The sequence below is a fragment of the Nylanderia fulva genome, unplaced genomic scaffold (assembly GCF_048542155.1).
Source record: "Nylanderia fulva isolate GAGA-0341 unplaced genomic scaffold, ASM4854215v1 Scaffold270, whole genome shotgun sequence".
Taxonomy (NCBI): Eukaryota; Metazoa; Arthropoda; class Insecta; order Hymenoptera; family Formicidae; genus Nylanderia; species Nylanderia fulva.
The window spans coordinates 99,803-105,836 of record NW_028190337.1 but is presented as its reverse complement, the minus strand read 5'-3'; the positions used below and the strand labels follow the sequence as shown (position 1 = coordinate 105,836).

Sequence of the window (6,034 nt, the reverse complement as noted above, 5' to 3'; positions counted from 1 at the left end):
GGCCGGGAAGGGGGAGGCACGTCCTCACCTCTCGACCCCGTCGGGGGTGCTACATAACTTGGCATCTCAGACTAATCGTCTTGCACATCTATTGGTCAACAGCGAAGAATCGTTTTAATTTTATATTTTAATATTTAACTAACTTTGTATTTTTAACATTTAACTTTGTATTTTAATATTTAATTTTTATGTATTGAAAAAGACTGTAGTGCAGTCGAAACGTTTACGATTTATATTGTTTCTGTAACGGAATGATAATTTTAATTATTTAACTATTAATAAAAAAATTTTTAAATCTTATTTTTTGCTCGTTCAGTTGGCCTACTATATTTGTTTTAATTCCATTAAAATAAATAAAGTATACACATATATATATATATATATATATATATATATATATATATATATATATCACTTCAGATATATGTATATATACGAGGGCGGTCCGATAAGTACTTAGTCTCACCGCCCGATGGTGCCAGTATCGCAAGAGAGATTTACTATCGTGTAGTACATTCTCGTAGACGGCTACTGTCAAAATTTCAGCCGAATCGGACTCGTAGTTTTGTTTTGACCGCGTGTGGAAGCGGGCGTGTCCGCGGATTTTAGAAAAATGGAAAAAGAGCAATATCGGTCGGTGATTCGATTCTTGTTTTTGGAAGGGAAATCGCGCAGCGAAATCAAAGAGCGCTTGGATGCAGTGTACGGTGACTCTTCTCCTTCGATGGCGACCGTCAAAAATTGGTTTAACGAGTTTCAATGTGGTCGCACGTCGGTTTTTGATGAGCCACGCCCAGGTGCCCCGAAAATGGCTACCACGGAGGATAACGTGACAAAAATCTACGATCTCGTATTGGTAGACCGCCGATTGAAGGTGCGCGAGATAGCTGAAACAGTAGGCATCTCAAAAGACCGCGTGGGTCATATCCTGCATGAAATTTTGGGCATGAGAAAGCTGTCGGCGCGATAGGTGCCGCGTTTGCTCACTCCGGACAACAAGCGCAACCGTGAGACCATTTCAGAACAGTGTTTGACGCTGTTTAAGCGCAATCCGAAGGAGTTTCTGCGTCGTTTCGTGACCGTCGACGAAACATGGATCCACTGGTACACACCAGAGACCAAGGAACAGTCGAAACAGTGGACTTTACCCGGCGAACGTGCTCCGAAGAAGGCGAAGATTGTCCTATCAGCCGGAAAGGTGATGGTCACCGTTTTCTGGGATTCACAAGGTGTGATCTACATCGACTACCTGGAGAAGGGCAAAACGGTCACAGGGCTTTTCTATGCTGAATTATTTGGCCGATTCGACGCAGAAAAAACGGCCCCATTTGGCGAAGAAAAAAGTGCTCTGCCACCATGACAACGCACCGGCTCACACCTTCGCCGTCGCCACGGCCAAATTGGTCGAATTGCACTACGAACTGCTGCCCCATCCACCGTATTCTCCAGATTTGGCCCCGTGCGACTTTTTTTTGTTTCCAAACTTGAAAAAGTCACTCGCCGGGCAGAAATTTGAGTCGAATGAGGAGGTCATCGCCGCCACGGAGGCCTACTTTGCAGACCTCGAGAAAACGTATTTTTCAGATGGGTTAAAGAAGTTGGAGCATCGCTGGGTCAAGTGTATCGAGCTAAAAGGAGACTATGTTAAGAAATAAATCGCAACTTTTCCAAAATTTTCGTTTTTCTTTTGTAGGCTAAGTACTTATTGGACCGCCCTCGTATACATATATATGTCGTAGCCCGATAGCGAAATTAGCCAATTAGCTAAAAACCTAGGCGTTTAGCTAAATGCCGCCCGTTAGGCTAATCGAGGACGATATAGTCTAATGGCCTGGAAAATTCAGCCTGTTAGACGAGAAGTCGGCTTTTCGCCTAACGGCCTGGCGCGCTGTAGGCGATTAGAGAAATGCTTGTTTTGGAGCTCGATATGTTGTCAATTTATTTACTACACAATTATTACTACATTACTATTTGTTAATGCAAAATGCGTTACTGTGGCAACGAGAATTGCAAAGAATTTTTGCTTTAAAACATGCACATCTATTTGTCTGACACTGATTTTTAGCAATTTTGCAATTGCATTTTTTATATCCCTGTCCACCACTTGCCGACTGCTTCGCAGCAGCTTCCCTCAAAGTAAGAAGAACATTTTTGGGAACGTCAGCCATGGTAATAAGATTAGTGCCCGATTTTGCAATTTCAATACGGGGGAACCATCCTTTCAATATCCCATTCTTAGTTCCAATTTGATATACGTCATTTTTGGTATCAGTTACAACGCCAAATATGTTATTAAAATCGAGAGGCCCACGGTCAACAGTGGGAACAGATAATGTAATAGTGTCATTGATCTGAAGGGGTGGAAAAATGATACTCGAACAGGTAACCATTTTTTCGGCCTCTGTCGTTTGACGCTCGAAACAATTTGACCGAGTGTCAAGTAGCTGTTCGCCCCTAGCGCACAATGAACAGGTAGCAATCTGTCCGCGGTCGCTATGCATTTCCATTTTGCACTTTGTGCAAAGTATACTGCTCGAGTCGTCTACCTGTCGCTTTTTCTGTGGTCCCTCTCTTTCCTCTTCTTCATCCTCTCGCATTCTTTTTCTTTTGCCTACGTCTTCGCACTACTCAACACTAAAGTTCAAATCACTATATGAGTTCTATTATATTATATTTATCTAGTTCTATTATATTTATTTTAAGTCAATTACCTCGCGTTCAATTGTACATTCTGCTCCTCCAGAGCTTGCTCCAAGTCTTCCTCTGTTTGAAGCAAATTTAAAATTTCATCAGGCAAAGATGTATTTCTTATGCCGCTTTTTATCGGTCCAAGTAGAGCTTCGTACGGGCTCCTGTTTATGACTCTATGTCGCAATGTATTCTTTTGCCACTGAAATCAATATTTAAAGTATGTAAATTTTCAAGTATGTATTCAAGAACACAATATTAATTTAATTATATATATGAGAGCCATTACTTGTACTTTGTAGCAACCATGACCCCAATTTATCGAATCATTATCGATCATCCAGGCTCTTAACATGTTTTCAACGTCCGCATTTGACCTTTCGACACTACCTTGACTCTGTGGGTGTCGCGGACGCCCATGAACAATCCTGCAGTGAGGCCAGATGGAAACAAGTTCGTGTATTACTGCAGCCACGAATTCTCGACCATTATCGTTCTGCAAAATAGTCGGGGCTCCCCATGTAAAGAAGATTTTCGACAATTCTTCAGCAACGTTAGCTGCGTGCTTGGATCTCAAGGGTCAAAGGTGCAAAAACTTGGTAGCGTGATCTTGGTAGTTTAGTAGCCAATTGAACTCACCATCGCGACAAGATTGAAAATCAATTAAATCCACCTGTCCGCGAACATTAAATCCATCGCTCAGTATTGGTTTTATCACAACTCCTCGTTTTGGAGCAACCTTCTTTCTGTTACATGTCCCGCAGCAAGACACAAATATTTCACAAGCCACCTTCGTTATCCTGGACTTTTCTTTAATGTAATACTGCATCTTATCCCTTCCGCCATGGCCTGTTTGAATGTGAGCTTCTAACAATTTATCGTAGTAATCCTCCATCGCTATTACGTAAATAACTGGCTCATTCGAAGTTTTCCGTTTTAAAATTACATACGATTCCGTTCCAATTTTTGCTAGCTCATACTTCTTCGCGTAATGATAATGAGATACTGTCTTTTTAGTACTTGGAACCTGAATTTCCTGCAGAACTTTCATAACGTTGATCATCTGATCTCGCCTCCACACTGTTCGATTACTGCCTGGTCGATTTGAATAGAATTGATCTAATTTTTCGTTAGACTCATCGCGGTTTACTGGCATATAACTTGCCATGGCTGTTATTGATTGCCAACTAACGAAAAAAATTGAATATACAACGAGCTCTGTGATGATTTACTTAAGACCCACTGGGATATTTACAAACAATAAATTGACAACATATCGAGCTCCAAAACAAGCATTTCTCTAATCGCCTACAGCGCGCCAGGCCGTTTGGCGAAAAGCCGACTTCTCGTCTAACAGGCTGAATTTTCCAGGCCATTAGACTATATCGTCCTCGATTAGCCTAACAGGCGGCATTTAGCTAAACGCCTAGGTTTTTAGCTAATTGGCTAATTTCGCTATCGGGCTACGACATATATATATATATATATACAGGGTGTCTGTCCATAGATGTCTGAGCAAATATCTCGCAATTGGTTGAAGTTACAAGAAAGTTTAATAAGAAGAATTTGCACGGCTCTAAGTCAGCTACAAAGTGCGCGTAATAATTTTTGTTCTACTCGTGGTCCTTTCGAGTTATGCAGATTAACATAGTTTTTTTAAATGGATATCTATAATTTTTTATGCATATTTGTATAGTAGGGATTATTTGCGACAAAAATCATATGTAGTAAAAAATTCCTACTATGCATCGTTTACGAGATAATTGACATTTTATGTATGAAAGTAGTAAGTTGGATTCTAAGTATTTTTGAACGGTTTGAAATGTCAAAGAGAGTTTGGAGAAGAAAACATACAATGTTTGTTTATAGAACATTTATTAACACTTAAATTGCTCGAAATTTTGACCATCATGTTCAATACAATATTCAACGCGTTTTATAATATTTATTATTGACTGCAGCATTTCTGCTGTAATGCCTTTAACAGCTCTAGTGATTTTGTGTCGTAACTCTTCTTCATTTTCAGGAACAGTTGCGTAGACAATGTCCTTAATATATCCCCAAAGGAAAAAATCACAAGGTGTACTGACTAATATTTTGAAGTCGGTTATGTTAAACAGGATTACTGACCTTCAACTCGTCAAAATACGCGACTGCTTGTTTTGTAAATAAAGTATTTGTATAGCATCGAGTATGAAATTCAGTACAGTATCTGTTAGTTAGTCAGCCAGTCGTCTGTTCAATGAATACGTATCATATTGTAGATTACAAAAGTAACGATGTTTACAAACTTAGCACAAAATAAATTTTATGATGATTCCCATTAACATCAATTATTATTCCGACCTACTCTAAAAAAATCAATTCTTCAATTAAAGGTGCAAATGTTCGTTTGTTTCCAAATTCTTTACGGTCCTTTGTGTTAAACAAGAGAACTAAAAAGATATTTTCCAATTGCGACACGCATTCAGGCGGCAAACATGATATGCAACCGTATACTCCTCCAAGTGAAGTAGAGTGAGAGCCTAAAGGATTGTTTACTTTCCAATCATCATAGTATATAAATAATGGAAAAACAATAGCATAATCTGTAAAGCTTTTCTTTTTTTCTTGCCAAAGATTTAGATTGAATAAAGTTTCTGATGGTATCAGAATCTTTAAGCGAGTTAATATAATGCATCGTAGCAGTAAAAGCATCAGACAATTCAAAAAATTTTTTTAAAGGTTCCCTTAAAGGTATGAAATAACCGCAAATATCTTTTACATGTTTTACGACAAATTCTCCAGTGTTTTTAGACACTCTTCTTTTACTTATACAATACTCAATAGGAACTATATAATTGCCACAAGTTTTTAAATATTCCATACGTTGATACTCATTTCGAAGGTGATGGAAAGGATTCTTTATTATATCAAACATTGCTGTGATTTCTTGTATTGTTTGTTTATTAATAGAATGAGGTGCATTCAACTGCAAAAAAAACTTTTTCTTTAAATATAGAAATATAACCATTCGACAAAAAAATGTACTATCATCAATAATAGATTGAATGTGGAATCCGTGGAATTGAAGATTTACTGTATAATTTTGCAATGAAAGCATTACTTGGATTTCTTACAATAGATTTAAAGTCAATAAGAGTTATCAATGAATTTTTGTTAACAGTATCTTCTGAGAATATTTCACAAACACTTGTATTTTCATGAGTATCAATGTATGGAATTAAATTGTCGTTCTGTTCTATATTAGTAGATTGTATAGGTTGCACATAAGCATGTTCTTCAGTAATAGGCCACAGAGAAAAGTTATGATTTGGGCCAATCAAGTGTTTTTTTAACGAATTCC

The 6,034-nt window shown here is 38.2% G+C and overlaps 1 pseudogene; it reads left to right on the top strand.

Moving 5' to 3' along the window:
* The first annotated feature begins 526 nt into the window (after positions 1–526).
* Positions 527–1,290, top strand: LOC114944862 (protein GVQW3-like; annotated as a pseudogene).
* Positions 1,291–6,034: the final 4,744 nt, after the last annotated feature.